Source organism: Trichosurus vulpecula, chromosome 2 (assembly GCF_011100635.1).
Source record: "Trichosurus vulpecula isolate mTriVul1 chromosome 2, mTriVul1.pri, whole genome shotgun sequence".
Classification (NCBI taxonomy): Eukaryota; Metazoa; Chordata; class Mammalia; order Diprotodontia; family Phalangeridae; genus Trichosurus; species Trichosurus vulpecula.
In genome coordinates this window covers 172,156,165-172,176,088 of record NC_050574.1, presented here as the reverse complement: position 1 = coordinate 172,176,088, position 19,924 = coordinate 172,156,165, and the positions used below count along the sequence as shown (strand labels likewise).

General features: G+C 39.5%; 1 long non-coding RNA gene across 2 annotated transcripts in view; it reads right to left on the bottom strand.

Moving 5' to 3' along the window:
- Window positions 1-13,836, bottom strand: part of LOC118836693 — a 39,644-nt gene extending 25,808 nt beyond the window's left edge. Inside the window, exons 1-4 of one of the 2 annotated variants that reach the window (XR_005009552.1) lie at window positions 11,767-13,836; window positions 10,632-10,797; window positions 9,927-10,020; window positions 871-1,001 (exon numbers count right to left, since the gene is read on the bottom strand). This is a non-coding gene — a long non-coding RNA (uncharacterized LOC118836693). Of the gene's footprint in view, window positions 1-870; window positions 1,002-9,926; window positions 10,021-10,631 lie in introns of both variants that reach the window. The other variant, XR_005009551.1, reaches the window with a different exon arrangement.
- Window positions 13,837-19,924: the final 6,088 nt, after the last annotated feature.

Below are 19,924 nucleotides of genomic sequence, written 5' to 3'. Positions count from 1 at the left end.
CAAGTGTTCAAAGGCAATGGGAAACATGTATCCGGGAAAAGAGATGGTTATGTTTGATTTGAAAACATTCTAGTTAATTTTAGCTTCGCCCCCTGTCCACAGGTTCTTGGTGCCAACCCTAGAAAATTACCATTCGACTGAAAAAGTAAAATTAGTGACTCTAGATAGGCTCTCAGCTATCAACTGAACATAAGAGCAGAGTCCCCTGTAGAAAGGTAAATGGACCCAAGCTGGATTTCCCCCAGTAGAGGGGGAATGGGAGTATAGCAATATGGGAGAATATCAAACCACATTCAGAATTGAGCCCTAGCCTAGAAGATGGAAAGATACTGACATGCCTCCAAGGCATGATGCAGGCTGAGAGCGCCCTCTGCTGCAAATCACAGGCAGATACTCTAGAAGGAACCCCCGGTAGATGCTCTGAAAATGTTAATTATATAATGCATATACTTGCAAAATCTAAGTCTTTGACAAAGTCCATGTTTCTTTGCCTGTCCTGGAGCCCTAGGGAAGCTAAAATCTGTACCTCAGCTGTCTTTTCTCTGTGATGATGAAGCAGCTGCATTTTTGAACAGTGTTTAGAAACAGTCCTCTGGAAAATTCCGAAGTCTTGACTTTGGGTAAGAAAAAGCCCTTGGGTGATTTAGCTAGGACTTTAAGATTTCATAGAAGTCTCTGAATAAGGAAAGCAATCTGTGTGTCCCCTCATACAGAAAGTCTATGGAGGGCACAGCCTCTGGTGATATCTACGCAAGGGTGTGGTGAAGTTCAAAGACAATATAGATGTAAAGCACTTTGCAAATCTTAAAATGCTATATTGTTAGTTATGGTTGCTATTAATAATTATTATTAGTTATTAGTTATTATTACCTCACATACAGCAGACTCCAGTCTGGTGATGACTTCATTCCCTGAGCTTTCCAATGGACTCCTCCAGAGCTCAAACAATGTTTATAGAGCCATACAGGGGTGTGCCGGTAAATGTCTAACAACCAGACTGTCTAGAGGGTGGGGAAGAATTATGCACATACACTTTTAAGTTTAATCTGCCGTATAAACACTTTCTTAAGTCTAGGCAATCCACAAAAGGATAGATCAAGCCCTGATTTTTAACAATTGGTGATTTCTGAATCTGTATCATGTGTACTTGGGACATCCTATTTAGGTATTGCTACAGGTCACAGAATCTCAGAGCTGGAAAACATCTCAGAGGTCATCTCATTGAATCTATAATCTATAACTGAACAAGCATCTTTTATATGTGGTCATTTAGCTGTCATATCTTGCCCATTTTTTTTCTTGAAAACCAGAGCATTTCCTTTATTATAATGTTACACAGTTTTTCCAGTACAGGTTCAGGTAACTAACTACCTGCATGTTCCACTCAGTAAAGATTGCTGCATATTGCAATAAGTAAAAGAAATTTTTAAAAATACAATATTTTAAATTAATTCAATACTATATTTTCCTCAAATACAATATCTGAGATAAAGGAAAAGGAGGAGGGAGGAGAAGGAGAGGAAGTAGAAGGGGGAAGGGGGAGGGGGAAGGAGGAGGGGGAGGAGGAGAGCAGGGGAAGGTGTAGGGGAGGAGGATAGGGAGGAGGGGAAGGGGGAGGAGCGGGGAGGAGGAGGAGAAAAAAGATAGCTCTTCAAACTTCTTGGTCAGAATTAGTAGTGCCCCTTATATTCTGAGCCCATGAATGTATGGAACTGATACAGATACACTTCCGTATGGACATGGTTTCCATCCTTAAAAATCCAGCTCTTCATAGTCACTTATTCCATCCAAACTGCTCTCAAAACCATCTTAAGGTGGTGTCTCAATCATACAAAAATGATTATAGGAGATCCATAATAACAAGAGGAAAGCACACTTCCCTGAACTGCTTGCACCATCATCTTGACCACAGCTGCCTGTTTTTTTTAATTATTTTTGGTTATTCTGAATTTAATAATCATAAACAATATGAGCATTTCCATATAGAAAAAAATAGATGTGTATATGAACTTAGTCATCTCTATCCCATCCACCCTGCATTTTAAAAAAATGTCCCAAAAGTTTTAATGTAGTTTTAAGCTTTTTAAAAGCTTAAAGCTATTTTCAGCTATTAAAGGCTTAAAACTGCACTAAGACATCTTTTGGGACATCTTGAATAATAGATTCAATATGTTAGTTTCAAAGCTGCCTTGATTGTTCAAGTCTCATTTTAAATTTCCCTTCTGCTCTCTTCTTTGCTTTTAAAAAAAGATCCTATTTTCTTCCTTTTTGTCATCACCATCTCCAGTCTTCTTCTCTATCCCAACCACCACCCCAAATTTAAAAAAAAAATCTCCCTTGTAAAGAAATAAAGAAAACATAGTCAAGTAAAACAATAGTGTACATTGGCCATTTTCAAAAATGTATGTCTCAGCATCAAAAATTGACGTCTCCACTTCTCTGTCCAGCTGTGGATAGCACACTTCATTATCAGTTCTCTAGAGTATGGTTGGTCATTGCATTGATTAGTTAACTCTTTCTAAGGTCTTTTTCTTTTTGATGTTGAAGTTATTGTATAAATTGTTCCAAATCTGCTCACTTCACTCTGTGGCAATTCAGATGTCTTTTGAGGAGTCCCTGACTTCATCGCTTTCATTTTCTACAATGCAATACAATTCCATCACATTCATATACCATCATTTATTCAGCCATCTCCCATTTGATAGCACCCCCCAACCTTAGTTTCTAATTCTTTGCTGACATAAAAATTGCTACTATAAATATTTTGCACATACAAGTGTTATTCCTCTTTCATTGTCTCTTTGGCATTTATGTCTAGTAATGGCATTGGTGGGTCCAAGAGTATGCACAGGGTAGTCACTTTTTAGATACAGTTCCAAATGCTTTCCAAAATAGCAGGACCACTTCACAGTTCCACCAAAAGAGCATTAGTGTTCGTGTCTTCTCACAACACTTTCAACAACAATCATTTTCCTTTTTTGCCATCTTTGCCAATCTCATGAGTGTGAGGTGGAATCTGAGTTGTTTTAATTTTCATTTCTCTCATTATTAGTGACTTGGAGCATTTTTCAGATGGCTATTGATAACTACGATGTCTTCCTTTTGAGAACTGCTTTTTCCTATCCTTTGATGGTTTATCTTTTGGGCAACAATTCTTCTTGTTGTGTATTTGAGTGGTTAGATAAATTGAATAAATATTTATGTTTTAATAGCTAAAAATTGCACTAAGACTTTTGAGACAACCTGAATAATCATTAATAGCAAATTTTTATCAAAGAAACTTGATGAAAAGATTTTTTTCCAAGTTAACTACTTCCTTTCTAATTTTAACTTCATTGATTGCATTGACACAAAAGTTTTTCAAATGTATGTAAGCAGAATTGCTCACTTTATCTTCCATGATCTTCTTTTTATTTTTTGGGAGAGAGTCACAAGTTCTTTCCCTATCCATAATTACCCAAGTTATCACCTTCCTTGATCTTCTAATTTGTTTGTAATATGGCCTTTCATATCTAGGTCATGTATCTGTTTGGAGCTTATTAAGGTCTATGGTATGAGATGTTAGTCTCTACCCAATACTTTCCAGTTTTTCCTGCAGTCTTTCATTCAATAGTGAGTCCTCACCACAGTAGTTAGGGGTCTTTGGTTTTATTGAATATCGTGCTATTGTGTTCATTTCCTTCCATATATTACATATTCAATCTGTTCCATTGATCTATTTTTCAATCAATACCAAATAATTTTGGGCAATTACTGCTTTGCAATATAGATGAAAACTAGTACTGCTATGTCCCCTTTTTTCCCATTCCCCCCCCCCGGTCATTTGACCCTTTGTTCTTCCAGATGAATTTTGTTATTGTCTTTTCTAGGCCTATAAAATAATCCTTTGGCAGTTTGGTATAGCACTGAATAAGTAAATTATCTACCTGCTTTTGAGGTATATGAGACAAGTGGATTTTAAATTGATTAGGGAATCACTATCTCCTGAGGCAGCTTATCTGCTTTTTAGATAGCCCCCATTATGGAGAAGGTTTTCTTTGATGTTACCTCTCCGTAATTTTACTACATTGACCTTAGTTCTGCCTCTGCAGCTAATGATCATCATAATAATAATATCTATAGTTTATATAGTGCTTTAAGATTTGCAAAGCATGCTACATATCAAATCCCATTTGATCCTCACATCAGTTCTGTGAGGTAGATGCAATTATTCATATTTTACAGATGAGGGAACTGAGGCTGAGAGAGATTAAGTGATTTGCCCAAGGTCACACAGATAGTCTGAGGCTTGATTTAAACTTGCATCTTCCTTACTTCAAACTAAAGTAGCCTAATTTCTTTTCTATGGAAGAAAAGTCCTTCAAACACTTGAGGACAGTAAATTAGGGTAGCCGAAGGGAATATATATTTTTCAGGCTAAATATCCCCAGTTCGTTCAACCATTCCACCCTCTCTCTGTCTTCATATCGTATAGTGTCCAGTTTTCTCCCCTAGAGAAGAACAAATGAACTGGAAGATATGACCAGGCATCATGGTGTTGTAGATAGATTGCTAGACTTGGAACAATAGGGTCATATATTTAGAGCTGCAGCCAACTTTACAGTTTCACCTCTGCATTTTACAGAGGAGGAAACTGAGTTTCAGATAGGCTAAGTGATTTGCCCAAAGTCACATAGCTGATAAGAAGCAGAGCTGAGATTTAAATACAGATCCTTTGACCCCAAGTCCACCATACTTTCCATTGTACCATGATGGAATCTAAGGTCCAGGAGCTGCCACTTATTATCTCTGTGACTTTTGTTGTTCAGTTGTTCAGTGATGTCTGATTCTTCATGAGCCCATGGGCCACAGCACACTAGGCCCTTCTGTCCTCCACAGTCTCTCTAAGTCTGTCCAAGTTCATGTTCATGGTTTATGTGATACTATCTATCCATCTCATTCTCTGTCATCTGTTTTTCCTTTTACTTTCAATCCTTCCCAAAATCAGGGTCTTTTCTAGTGAGTCCTGTCTTCTCATTATGTGTCTTTTTGACTGCATTTTGGGGGTTTTCTTGGCAAAGATACTAGAGCAGTTTGTCATTTCCTTCTCCGGCTCATTTTATAGGTGAGGACTGAGGCAAGCAGGGTTAAGTGACTTACCCAGGGTTATACTGCTAGTAAATGTCTAAGGCTGGATTTAAACCCAGAAAGATGAGTCTTCTTAACTCCAAGCCCAGAACTCTATCCACTGTACCATCTACCTGCCTGTTCTATGACCTTGGCTAAGTAATTTTTTTTTAAAAATCATCTCTGCACATCAGTTTTAACACTTGTAAAATCATTTAACACCTGTAAAATCTGGTTGATTCCAGATCTAAAATGTCTGCTCCTATGATCTGTAGTCATAAATAGAGCAGATAAGGGAAGGGGTAGGGAGAGATCATGGACATTTACAGGTGAATTCATCTGTATATCACTAAAATGACTTTTTAGATCAATGGAAAAAATTATTTGGGGTAAACCAAAGTTCCATTATACACCTATAGGTTATAGCAGCAATTTGCACAACTGGTTGATAAATCCAAAGCTGCCAAAGTAAAGATAATCATATCACATATCTCTTGAAAGTGACTGTAAAACTTACAAGACAAGTGGGTTTTGACTTTGGTATTGTTTGTTGGTTTATTGAATCATTCGAAGTTCACCTCAAATCCCAAGGGTCTCAGATCAATTAATCATAGCAGGGTCTTAGGCCCTTGTGATGTATGTTAAAAGAATGTGTTAAAGAGGTTCCTCAAGGAGTGTGTAATCTAATATGGGAAACTAGAAAGAAGTATGAAAATGTTATTAATAATAATATTAATTTGGTGCCTAGTATGTGCCAGGCATCATGCTAAGTGCTTTACAAATATTACCTCATTTGATGCATGAGTTTGCCAAACCCAAAGTTCAGTTGGTAACCCAACCATGTCATCTCCCAAGAAGGCATAAAGTCTAACAGGGCGAGGATAACTCTAGCTTCAGTGCAAGCCTTCTCACTTGTTATCAACTGTTACTTGTCTCTTCACTGTCACTACTCCTAGCAAAAATGTGAATAAATACCTTCCTCTTCGCCCCTGAGCCACTGAATAAATTGTATAAAAAAATCACTCCCCTCTCATAAAAAGCTGTGTTCCTAGCTCCTTAAAGGCAGCACGGTGTAGTGGACAAATTGTTGGTAAACAGGAAGACCTAGGTTCAAATCCCTCCTCTAGCCAGCAATGTAAATATAGGAAAGCGAGTTCATGCCACTGGGTCTCACTGTCCTAATTTCTAAAATGTCCATCTTTAGTACCTACCTGAAAGTGTAGTGAGTTTCAGATGAGATAAGGTATATAAAACGCTTTGCGAATTTTAGAGCATTATAAAAATGTCAAGGATTATTATCCTGGCCTTGTTCCATCCGATGGGGATGATGTGCTTTGGCAGACCACAGTTGAGCATTGGAACTAGGATATCAGTTGGGAAGCAAGAAGGGGCTCGCAACTCCAGCTGATTCCACACAAGCCCGAGGCTCATATACATAGCGTCATCCTATAATCTCCCCTACCCGCCACCACCCCCCCACACATACACACATGCACACGCTGTCAGCAAAGGATTTCTGCTTCTACACATGCCTCTTAAGCTACTCACTGTCCTTTGTTATTCCTTTCAAGGTTGCCCTTGATATTCATTGAAATCAGTTTCTAAAGAGCCTGGGGAGGCTGTATGGCTTCAGTGGGGAGACAAAAGGCATAATAATTGAAGTCAAGAGACCTGTGTTTCAGTCTCAGCTTGGCCAGAAGTTAGCTAGGTAACCAGAAAGAAGCCTCTTTGTGTCAGTTTCTTCATCAGTAGTTCAAAGGGTGGGGGGATTGGGGGCGCGGGGGGAGTGTAACATTCACCTTGCCTCCTTCGCAGAGCTTTGGTGTGACAAATTAGGTAAATAAAAGTACTTTAAAAATTATATATTTCTATATGCATATGCATGTATGTATACACATACAAACCCATGATTTAATTCAATATATGGTTCGTTGTTGTTGTTGAGTCATTTCAGTCACATCTGACTCTTCATGACCCCATTTGGGGTTTTCTTGGCAAAGATACTGGAGTGGTTTGCTATTTCCTTCTCCAGTTCATTTTACAGATGAGGAAACCGAGGCAATCAGGGCTAAGTGACTTACCCAGGGTCACACAGGTAGTAAGCGTCTGAGGCCAGATTTAAACTCAGGAAGATGTGTCTTCCCAATAGAGGGCCTGGCACTCTATCCATTTCAACAACTTTCTTCTCTCAGCCTCCTCCCACCAATGCATCCTCTTTGTGTCCTCAGAGCCTAGCATAGTGCCTGGAATGCAATACTAATTGCTAGTATTTAGGTAGCATTTTAAAGTTTGCAAAGCACGTTACAAATATTATCTCATTTGATCCTCATAACAACCCTGTAAAGTAGGTACCATTATTATTCCTGCTTAATACATGAGGAAACTGAGGCTGAGAAACATTAATTATTTTGCCCAGAGTCACACTGCTAATAAGTGGCTGAAGAAGTTTTTGAACTCAGGCCTGCCAGACTCCGAGTCCAGCACTCTATCTACTGTGCCACCAAGCAGACAATATCATAGGTACATTGTACACAATAAGCATTTGTTGATTAAAAAGGGGCAATTGATAGATAAGAAAATTTGAGAGGATTTGCCAATAAAATCCTCCTAAGGCCCAGGTCTGACCAAATTGCTCTTCTGTTCTGTTGAGTGATTTTCCATCATCTGTAACATAAAAAGCAAACTTCTTAGACAAGCATCTGAAACCTTTCGAAGCCTAATGCTCACCTGCCTTTCCAACCTTGTCTCATATTACTTCCGATTATTTATGATCTCTCCCACCTCATTTTTCCATGTATCATGGTATGTATTTGGGTACAGGTTATATCCTCCAGTTGAATATAAGCTCCTTGAGGGCAAGGATTATGTCATATTTCTTTTATTTTCTTTCTGCCGCAATCACTGAACAAAATTCCTCAGGCAGGGTAGATGATGAATAAATCTGCCCATTGAACCAAATGGAACAAGGAGCAGGAAATCACTTTTGGCTATCAGAATCAGGGAAGACTTCATGTAGATGGCACTGCTCCTGGGCCTTAGAACAAGGGAACACTTCCTACAAATTTACAGGGAAGGAAGGAAGGAAGGAAGGAAGGAAGGAAGGAAGGAAGGAAGGAAGGAAGGAAGGAAGGAAGGAAGGAAGGAGGGAGGGAGGGAAGGAAGGAAGGAAGGAAGGAAGGAAGGAAGGAGGGAGGGAGGGAAGGAAGGAAGGAAGGAAGGAAGGAAGGAAGGAAGGAAGGAAGGAAGGAGGGAGGGAGGGAGGGAAGGAGGGAAGGAAGGAAGGAAGGAAGGAAGGAAGGAAGGAAGGAAGGAAGGAAGGAAGGAGGGAGGGAGGGAAGGAGGGAAGGAAGGAAGGAAGGAAGGAAGGAAGGAAGGAAGGAAGGAAGGAAGGAAGGAGGGAGGGAGGGAGGGAAGGAGGGAAGGAAGGAAGGAAGGAAGGAAGGAGGGAAGGAGGGAAGGAAGGAAGGAAGGAGGGAGGGAGGGAGGGAAGGAAGGAAGGAAGGAAAAACAAGCATTCATTAAACTTCTACTATTTGCCATAGAGGCCATTCTTTGCCTCATTTCTTACCTAGCCTTAATCACTGAATGGGTACTGACTCAGTCAAACTGAGACATGGGGAAAACCTTAGCTTAAAAAGGCCAAGGTCTCCCACTGAACCCAGGGCCACCTCCAGTTGTCCTGATCTATATCTTGCCACTGGACCCAGATGGCTCCAGAGAAGAAAGCAAGGCTGGTGATCTTGCACAGCCCTCTCTCACTTAAATCCAATTCACTTGCAAGTCACGGCGTCACCTTTCTCATGTCATAGTTCCCTTCAAGAATGAAGGACAAACAACAGCTATTTGCCATACACTGTACTAAGCTCTTTACAAATATTATTTCATTTGATCCTCATAACAACTCTGGGAAGTAGGTGCTATTATCATCCCTATCTTACAGTTGAAGAAACTGAAGTAGACAACAGTTAAGGGACATTCCCAGGGTCACACAGTTAGTAAGCATCTGAAGCCAGATTTGAAAAGAGTGTGTTCTAGGCCCAAGAGGCAGGAGAGCACAAGATGAGATTGGAAAACAGGTAGTCCTTGAGTTTTGCTGAAGAGTGGAATGTGTAAAAGGGAATGGCATGAAATTAGGCTATGAAAGGAAGTTGGAGTAAAGTCACTATTGGACCAATAGGTTTTCAAGGATTCTCCCATATCTTCACCCCTAGGTTCCATTCATAATTATTAGCAATGGCCTCCTGGTTACACCCGATGCCTGTAGCCGTAGGAAGACACCCAACAAACTTGTTTTATGACCTTCTGTGGAGGTTCACCATAAATCCCTGTTATCAAAGCATTATCACCAATGCCAAATGGAACTAGAACACGCTATAAATCACCCTTCCTAACAGCTTCATCATCCCCAGCAGATGGAGTAGAGATGCACGCTCCATACCATCATTACCCTTTTCCCTCTCCCCCACACAGGCAAAGGGTCTGAAGTTAGCCTTTGACCTTCTTCTGTTGGCAAATTATAAAATGACAAGCTTACTAGGCATCTAGGTGGTACAGTGGAGTGGATTGCTGGGCCCGGATTCAGGAAGATCTAAGTTCAAATCTAACCTCAGAAACTTATTAGCTCTGTGATCCTGGACAAGCCACTTAACCAACCATTGTCTGCCTCAGTTTCTTCAACTGTAAAATAAGGATAATAATAGCCCCTACCTCCCAAGGTTGATGTGAGGATCAAATGAAATAATATTTGTAGAGTACTTAGCACAGTGCCTGGCATAGAGTAGGGACTTGATTAATGTTTATTTCCTTCCTTCCTTTCTTACCAATTGGTCATGTCTCCCAAACTCGTTGATTCAGGCAAAGGAACAAGCTGGTGAATTATGTCATTTGCAGAAAAATGAAGGGTATTTTCTGATGCTACGGAGAGAAAGGGAGGATCAACTAGGTACAATCTTAGGCTGCACGGTCTTAAATATCAGGAGTGACCCCATGTTGACCCTGAGCTAAAACACACTAAAAATAAGAATCAAGCCTCCTGAAAAAAAGATTTTTCAGTTTCACTTGAACTGAGCTAATGTATCACTCCCATAAGGAAGACTCTCTTGGGCATTAGGGGAACCGAGTCTGTGTGATGTGACCTGAAAAAAAACAGCATACATGTAATTTAGGAGCTCAGATTTCAGACTAGAAAGAATATTATATTGGATCTAAACCTGTCATTCGAGGCCTGCTATAATCTAATATCACAATAATATATTCCACATGCACTATACTTCAGCAAGAGCCAACTACTTGGCATTCTTCCATTTCTTCCTCTTCCCAGGACTATTCTATTCTTTTTTTTTTCTTTTTGGCCAGGCAAATGGGGTTAAAAGACTTGCCTAAGGTCACACAGCTAGTGTGTCAAGTGTCTGAGGCTGAATTTGAACTCAGGTCCTCCTGACTCCAGGGTCAGTACTCTACTCACTGTGCCACCTAGCTGCCCCAGGACTATTCTATTCTATAAAATAGATTGTATCATTTCCTACCTCCAAGCTTTTGCTCATGGTGTTCTCTGTGTCTGGAAAGCCCTTACCACCACCACCATTCCTGTTTCCACCTTCTGAAATGCAATCCATCATTCAGGGTCCAACTGAAAGGTTATTTTCTCCATGAAGTCTTTCTGGATCCCTCCAGTCAATGACCTCAGATTTCCTGTAGCAATTGCTTTTTAGAGTTCTTGTCAGTCAAGTATTTTGCAAAACTTAAAGCATTATATAATGAGAATTATCACATCCCTCGTATGCACTTATCACGCATATTTTAACTATATTTATTTTTATGCGTACATGACATGCCTCTCCCTTCCCCAGCACCTAAATTATAAGCTTCATGAATCTGAGGTCATATCTTATGTAATCTTTTTGTCACCTCCAGCACCTGATACAGTGATTTGGATATAGTAGGCAATAATATATCAACGCATGTTGAAGTATGGCTGATGGGCAGGAGGTTTTAAATGTGGAGTACTTCAGGAGACATATATTGACTCAAAAATCAAGTGATAAATATTTAGAATTGGCAGGGGTGGAGGAAAAACAGCTTTTGAAAGTCTGCTACCTGTTGGCAAATGATCCCATACACAGGAAAATCATTTTAGGGTTTCTGGTTTGTTCTATGTGTCTGTTTGCTTTTTCACAAATGAACTCTGCCCTCAGATGGTAACTGTGCTCTTAACTGTTGTGAGTTTAAATGCCATCCAAGTAGGGGCCAGAAACAATTTTTTTTCTGTCTCTCAGTCAAAGTGGAAATTCACTGATACTAGATTCCAATGTGAGCCAAATTAACGGTCTCCCTCTTAGAGGGTTAGGGAACTGAAGCCTACCCTGGGATTGCTCCTTGTGACACCCCATTTTTATTTTCCCCAAATCAGTGTCCTCTGAGCTCTGTTTGTCCTAGATCTATGGGGCAGTGTGTCCCTTCCAAGGCTAAAGAATGAAGCTGGCATTGGGAGCTAGGAGAGCAATTTATAATGAATCAAGGACATGGGGGAGGCAAGCGGGGACGGGGTTTAAACTTCTGATTTTCATCTACCATTTTGTTCCACAACTAGGGTCTCAATGGGCAGCTTTGCTCTGAAGAGAGAGTACAAAAGAGACCAGGATTCCATCTGGCACTTTTTACCTGCATCAGATGTGAATTAAACATCTGGGAGGCATCCTGTTCATCCTCAGAAGGGAGGGAGCTGGAGATATGGGAAACAAAGACGGGCTTCTTAGCTCAGGATTCTATTTAGAGAACTTCAGTATATCTCTTTTTCTTTTCTTTGTTTTTTTTAAATCCCTGCATCTTTTCTCCCTCCATTCCCACTAGGCTCCCAGGAACAAAATTCCAGGGTTTTTTTTCTGTGCCTTAAAGAGTTTTTTTTTTTTCCCTCTTCACTAAAAAAAAAATTAGAAGTAAGTAATTAGGTGCCTTGTAACTTCACAGGGTGTTTCAAGAGGGTTATATTCTAATATATCTTCTGTAGCGATTATCCAGCAATCTCATGATTCTAAAGATTTTAGCAGTAGGGAAGCAAGAATTTGTACGTCTGCCTAGGAAAAGTATTACGCCTTGTAGTTGTGAAATTGGATTTGCTGCTTTTATTACTCTTTTTATTACCATTTTTGCCAAGACTTTGGGTCATAAGAAATGAAGAGATGTTGAGTTTGAATCTATATTACGGAAGTTGGCACCTACATCTTTCCTCCACTTCTGAGTGAAGGGAAGAACTAGAAAAAAATAACCAAATTCCCCAAGACAGCTCTCTTTTAAATGTGTCTCCAAATCTCCTGCATAGTATGCTACTCTAGGGAGAGCATCAGGCTTTTGAGAGCACTTCCTGTGGCTCTGTGATGTCATATCCTTTCATAGCTATCAGTCCCCTGCTGTGTTTGTGCTTTAGTCAACCCGGGCTGTGTGATAACAGATGTGATTTCCAGCTGTGTCTATATACCAACCACAGTGGGTTCATTAATAACAATTATTAAGTACTTTATGTTACAAATTAAGCCTGTAGCCACAGAAAAACATCCAGGCATTTGTTTTATGGCCTCTTGTCAGAGTCTGCTATAAATTCCCATTATCACAACCATATCACCATTGCAAAATGGATCTAAGCCTGTATCATAAATAAAACTACCAAACAGCTCAATCATTCCAGGAAGGACAGAGCATAAATTAAGACTTGACTAACATTATGTAGGAACTCAAATAATAGCACAGGCCTTTTCATGGGCTAATTATGCATATTAGTGCACTTTTTAAGACATATTTGTAGTTTTGTGATGAGTAGATTCATTTCGATGCAGAACCCAAGCTCTGTAAATATACTTTCCACAGGCTGCTCCACAAGGCAGGTTTCCATTGACGATACATAAAACATGAAAGTGAGAAAGAAATATCAATTAATACCCATCTTAAGTAATATAGTGTGGGCCAATGAGAATTGCTCTAGATTGCATTTCTGAAGAAATTTGGAATTGCAGCTGGATGAAGAGCTGGGACCTCCATATGTCATTGGTTTCTAAGGGGAAGTTCCTATCCTGTGAGGGAGGAGATAATGAATTTCCAATCAGTTCTGTAAATATTTAGTTGTCTCTGCATGTAAAGCCATCAAGGCAGAGAGATAAATGAAAAAGGACAAAACAGAATGATAAACTAAGGACAAGGGTTTAATTTGAAGTAGGAGCTAATGGTTATTACCTGGGAAAAAGAACTCTTCCTTGTCTTGCTTTTGAAGGTCCTCCATAATCTTCCAACTCTCCAACCCTAATCTTCTATTCCAAGCAAGCTAATTATCTCATTCTCTCCCAAACATACCCTGTTTAGACCCAACTCCAACCATTTGCCTATCTGCTCTCAATGCCCTTTCCCTTAACATCAAAAGTCTAGAGCTGGAAAAGCTCTCAGGGAGTATTCAATCCTCTCACTTTCCAGAGTCCAACCTCCTCATTTTACAATGGAGAAAAACTGAGACCCAGAGAGGTAGTGATGTTGTCCATCACTGAACAGGTAGTAATGATCAAAGGACCTATTTGAACCCAGGCCCTCTGACTCCAGAGGCAATGTTCTTTCTATTGGAACACCCTATCTCCCTTTAAACCACCCCCCTCCAAAACTTATCTATCTTTCACATCTCTCCTCTTCCATGAGAGGCCTGGAGTCAGGCCTGGAGTCAGAAAGATGTATCTTCCTGAGTTTAAATATGGCCTCAGATGCTTACTAGCTGTGGGTCCCTGGTCAAGTCACTTAATCCTGTATGTCATCTGTAAAATAAACTGGAGAAAGAAATGGCAAACTACTTCAATATCTTTACCAAGAAAACCCCAAATGGAGTCACAAAGAATTAGACACAAGTGAAATGACCGAATAACAATACTTTGATCGCTCTCTTCTCTGACTTCCTAGAGCACTAATTGCTTTTGCTACTTATTTTAGGTTATTAATCATATTCTCTGATTCCTAGCAGTATTATTTAGTTACTTCATGTCATACATTTACCATTTATTCATCAGACAACAAGTACTGGCAATTCACAAACCACTGTGATAGACGCTTCTCTCCCCCCAACCCCTAGAACTGTGCTAATGTCAACTCGCCCCAAACCCTTTCGTTTGCAGTCCTTGAAGAACAATTTGTTACATGATCACACATCAGCAACCCAAAGAATATTTGTAGAATTGAATTGGAGGGCAATAGTGGAAGCTTTTTTCATGTGTCATTCAGAGTAATATAAACAATTGCATAATCTGAAATGCATTAACTGCTTCCCCAAGGAAGGAGAAATTGAGCTACCTAGAGCCCTATGAGAGATAAAATAGTATATACTCCCTGCTGTTTGTTCTTCATTTTCAAAGAGGACCGATGACTTCATGGGGTGATGTCTTGAATTGGATGGGGTAAATTGGATTTAAGTGAGGCAAGTTACAGAAGTTGTCAGCCTCACTCTCTCTTTCAGAGTCATAGAAGTCCAGTGGCAAGATAAAAGTCAGGATGATTGTTGATGGCCCAGGATCCAGCAGATGACCTTGGTGTCTTTGATGTCTGACCAAGCTCCAAGCATTCCACGCATCAACATCATTGGAACAAATTGCTCTCATCTATCCATTCCAAGATGTGCTCCTAACCACTGACAGAAGAGGGTAGTAATTAGAAAAATGGCACTATGGATTATAAAACCTAGCTTCTAATCCTGCTTCTAACATAACCATGTGACCCTGGGCAAAACATTTAACTTCCCAACACCCCTAGCAATTCTTTAAGACTATAAATTGCAGCCAAGTTGCCCAGAGTTGTGGAGAAGGTTTTCACACTGGCAGATGAAATCACAGATTCAGACCCATTTGGCAACCTTCACATCTGTCTCCAGACCCAAAGCCCTCTTCTTTCTTAAAGACTAAGGGTAATTGGGCTCAGTGGTCCCTGCCAATCTAGCGTTAACTTAGCAATTTCCTTTCACAGTCATAAATGCTGTAAGTCAAGAATATCTCAACTATGCAATCAGATGATCTCCTTATTACAGTATTTCACCCCTTCGCAGCTGATTCTGATGAGTCCTACTTAGGCAGAGGCAATGACATCATTACCTAAAAGTGGCTAAGAAAAACTAGAAAATTATTGGGAAACCTGATGTTGAAGCAGCATTTTCAGAGAGTTCAACCAGGGTCCATTATTATTTATAGAAGTTGCTACAGGAAATACTTTCTGCTCCCTCTAACTTAGGGGAATGGACTGGAACTCTAAATTCACATTCTTTAAAATAGATCAATAAATTAAATCAGTGACTGTTTTAGGATCCAAAGCCACAGGGTATTGAATCAACTTGTTCCACGGGGTTTTGATTTTCACCCAGGAAATCTTTAAACATATGGATTTTGAAAACCTATTTATGAAAGCAGAGCCAAAATGGTGGATTAGAGGCAGTCATCCAGCTGAACTCCCCCAGCATTCCCCTCCAAACAACTTTAAAATAACTCCTCAAATCAAATCTTGGAGTGGCAGAGCCAACAAAAGTTCAGAGTGAGACAGTTTTCCAGCCTAAGACAACTTATGAGGTTGGCTGGAGAGGTCTGTAACACTAGTGTAGGAGTCAGCCCAGAGTGCAACACCACCACCACCAGCAGCAACAGACCTTGGAGACAACAGTAGCATCAGCAGCTTCAGGAACTCTCACACCAGAGACTGTAAGGGGGTCAGATGCCTGGTCAAAAATAGATTACAAGGAACCCTTTCCTTGCACTGGGTGCACTTGGAACTGATTGGCAACTCTATTGCCAATATGCAATTCTGAGTCACAGTTCCAGGAGGGAGAGCAGTTCTTATGGTCAGTCACAAGGGACCAGGGGACCTGGTCACAGTTCCAAGGCAGAAAGGAGCATTAGCACTTGAGATTTCAGGAGAACAAGGGACTTAATCACAGCTCCAGACCCAAAATGAAAGCTAACATTTGTGGCTACATGGGGATCAGAGTTAAGACCAGGATGCAGAACAAGAGAACAGTGACCACACCTGTACCTGGATCACACCACCTCAGAAGGACCAAAAGTTTGCAGATCCCCAGAACTAGCTATGAACAGAAGCACAAAAAAGCCTCCCCATCCACAAGTGAGCAGAGCTCAACTTCAAATGAGCAAACAACAAAAAAAGAACTTGACCATAATCAGCAAGGATGACCAAAGATATAAACACAGAAGAAGACAATAATGTGAAAACAGGTACAATGAAAGCCCCAAAGAAAAAACACTAATTAGACTCAAGTCCAAAAAGAATTCCTGAAAAAGTTAAAGAAAAAGGTAAGAGTGGTAGAAGAAAATTTGAAAAAATGAAATGAGAATGGTCCAAGAAAATTATGAAAAGAGAATTAATAGCACAAAAATACTGAAGAAAACACCACCTTAAAAAAGCAGAATTGGCCAAATGGAAAAAGAGGTAGAAAAATTCATTGAGGAAAATCATTCCTTAAAATTAGAATTGGGCAAGTGGAAGTTAATGACTCCATGAGACAGCAAAAAAAAAAAAAGCAAATCTGATCAAAAGAATGAAAAAAATAAAAGAAACTGTTAAATATCTCATTGGGAAAACAATTGACTGGAAAAACAGATTGAGGAAAGATAATTTAAGAATTATTGGGCCACCTAAAAGCCATGATCAAAAAAAAAAAGAAAAGCCTAAACATCATGTTTTAAGAAATTACCGAGGAAAACTGCCCCAATATCTTAGATCCAGAGAGCAAAATATAAATTAAAGAATCCACTAATCACTCCTCCTGAAAGAGGTCCCAAAATGAAAAATCCCAGGAATATTACAGCCAAATTCCAGAGCTCGCAGGTCGGGGAGAAATATTTCAAGAAGCCAGAAAGAAATACTTCAAATATCAAATATAAAAAAATTACAAGATTTAGTGGCTTCCATGTTAAAGTAGCAGAGGAATTGGAATATCATATTCCAGAAGACAAATGAAGTAATATTACAACCAGGAATAACCTACCCAGCAAAACTGAGTATAATCCTTCAAGGGACAAAAAAAATGGATATTTAATGAAATGCAAGGCTTTCAAGCATTCCTAATGAAAAGACCAGAGCTGAATAGAAAATTAGCTTTATGGTTAGTACGGCAGTGAGAAGGAGTCTACATAGACAGACGACATGGGAGTGAGTCAATTATGTTGGGATGATCTCTAAAAAAAAATGAAGAGGTAAGAAAGAGGGAAGCGTGGGGAGAAGGGAGAAGGGAGAAGGGAGAGGCAGAATAGGGAGAACTTCTCACATAAAAGAGACACACCAGGAAAAACTTTTATAATGGAATCAAAATGGGGGCTGGGGTGGCAGGGAATACATGAACCTCACTTTCATCAGAATTGGTTCAAAAAGGGAAGAATACATATACACACTCAGCAGGGATGATAAAAGGGAGGGTGGATTGAGAGAGGCAGTGGTCAGAAGCAAAATAAACTTTTGAGGAGGGACAGGGGAAAAAGAGAAAAAGAGAGAAGAAAACAGAAGAAAATGGGATGAAGGGAACTGAACAGTTAGTAATCATAAGTGAATGTGAATAGGATGAGTACGCCCATAAAACTGAAGTGGATAGCAAAATGTATTAGAAACCAGAATCCAACAACAGGCTGTTTATAAGAAACATACTTGAAACAGAAAGACATGCAGAATTACAATAAAGACCTGAAGCAGATCTATTATGCTTCTGCTGAAGTTAAAAAACAAAGGCAGGGCTAGCAATCATGATCCCAGACAAATCAAAAGCAAAAATAGACCTAATTAAAAGGGACAAGCAGAGTAACTACATTTTGCTAAAAGGTACCATAGACAACGAAGTAATATCAGAAATTTTAAGGACAAATTTCTGATAAAGGCTTCATTTCTCAAATATATAGGGAACTGAATCAAATTTGCAAAACATAAGAGTCGCTCCACAATTGATAAATGGTCAAAGAATATGAACAGGCAGTTTTCAGAAGAAATCAAAGCTATCCATAGTCATATAAAAAAAGCCTCTAAATCACTACAGAACAGAAAAATGCAAATTAAAATGACTCAGAGCTACCACCTCACACCTACCAGGAATGACAAATGTTGGAAGGGATGAAGGAAAATGAGTTGACTAATAAACTTTTGGTGGAGTTATAAACTGGTTCAATCATTTGGGAGAAGAATTTGGAACTGTACCCAAAAGGCTATAAAACTGTGCAGACCCTTTGACCCAGTAATACCACTACTAGGTCTGTACCCCCAAAGAGATTTTTAAAAAGGAAAAGGATCTATATGTACAATATTTATAGCAGCTTTTTGTGGTGGCAAAGAAGTGGAAACTGAGGGGATGCTCATCAACTGGGGAATGGTTGAACAGGTTGTGGCATATGACTGTGATGGAGCACCATTTGCTATAGAAAATGATGAGGTGGTGTTTCAGAAAAATCATGGTAACACCCGTATGAACCAATGCAAAATGCAGTGAGAAGAACCAGGAGATAATTGTGCACGGTAATAGCAATGTTATACTGATTAACTGTGAAAGACTTAGCTACTCTGAGCAATACAAGGATTCAAGACAATTCCAAAGGAGTTATGATGAAAAAAAATGTCATCCACCTCCAGAGGGAAACCTGATGAACTCTGGGTGCAAAATGAGGTATAGTTTTCTCATTTTCTATATTTTTCTTGCTTTTTTTTTTTTTGCTAATACAGAAATACGTTTACATGATTTCACGGGTATAATTAATGTTATTTTTCTTGCTTTCTTAGTAGGTGGAGGAGGGAGAGAAATAATTTGGAACTCAAAATTTAAAAAGAAAAGAATGTTAAAAATAAATAATATTTTTTAAAAAACTATGCTGTTTGAGACAGGAACTTCATAGGCATACCCAAAATTGAGGCCACTAGGTGGCGCTTGGAGTCAGGAAGACTAGTTCAAATACTGCTTCACATACTGCCCTTTTCAGAATCAATTTCCTCCTCTGTAAAATGGGGATAATGATTGCACATACCTCCCAGAGTTGTTGCAAGGATCAAATAACGTGTATAAACTGCTTTGCAAACTTAAAGTGCTATAAAAAAGTAGTAGCAGCAGTGATGATGGTGGTGGTAGGAGTAGGAGTAGTGTTATTTAATCAAGCTTTCCCTCTTACACTTCTAGTAAATATTGGAACCATAATTAAATCCTGAGCAAGTGAGAGGGCAATGGAGTTGTCTGAAGTGACCTTTCCAAAGGAGAGCTATTAGACAAAAGGTAAAACCCTTCCAGTTTTCTAGGACACCTGGCGAGAAGATGATGAAGAAAAACCAGCAAAGTCCCTGGGTCCCACAGGCCTTGACCTTACCTAGCTTGTCCTGGTAAGAACAAAACTGTCTGAAGAGCTAGCTTCCTGAGGGATGAACACAAGGATAAGCTATCCAACTTCCAGGAAAATGCTAGGGGTCTGGACTTGGATTCAGGGAAGACCTGAGTTCAAATCTTGCCTCAGACACTTACTGTCCATGTGGTCCTGGGCAAGCGACTTGACCTATCAGCCTCAATTTCTTCACCTGTGAAATAGAAATGATAATAACACCTCCCAATATTGTTGTGAGGACCAACTGAGATAATATTTGTCTATTGCTTTGCAAACCTTTAAAGGGGTATACTAATAATATTTTTTTTGATTAAAAGCGAGGCAAAATTTCAGAATGTCCCATTATCAGTGACATTCAGCGGTCTTAGATTTTAGTAACTTAATCACTTAGATTTACACTGTGCTTTGAGTTTTGCAAGGCTTCTCTAAAATACGTAATTAAACTCCCCGTAAAT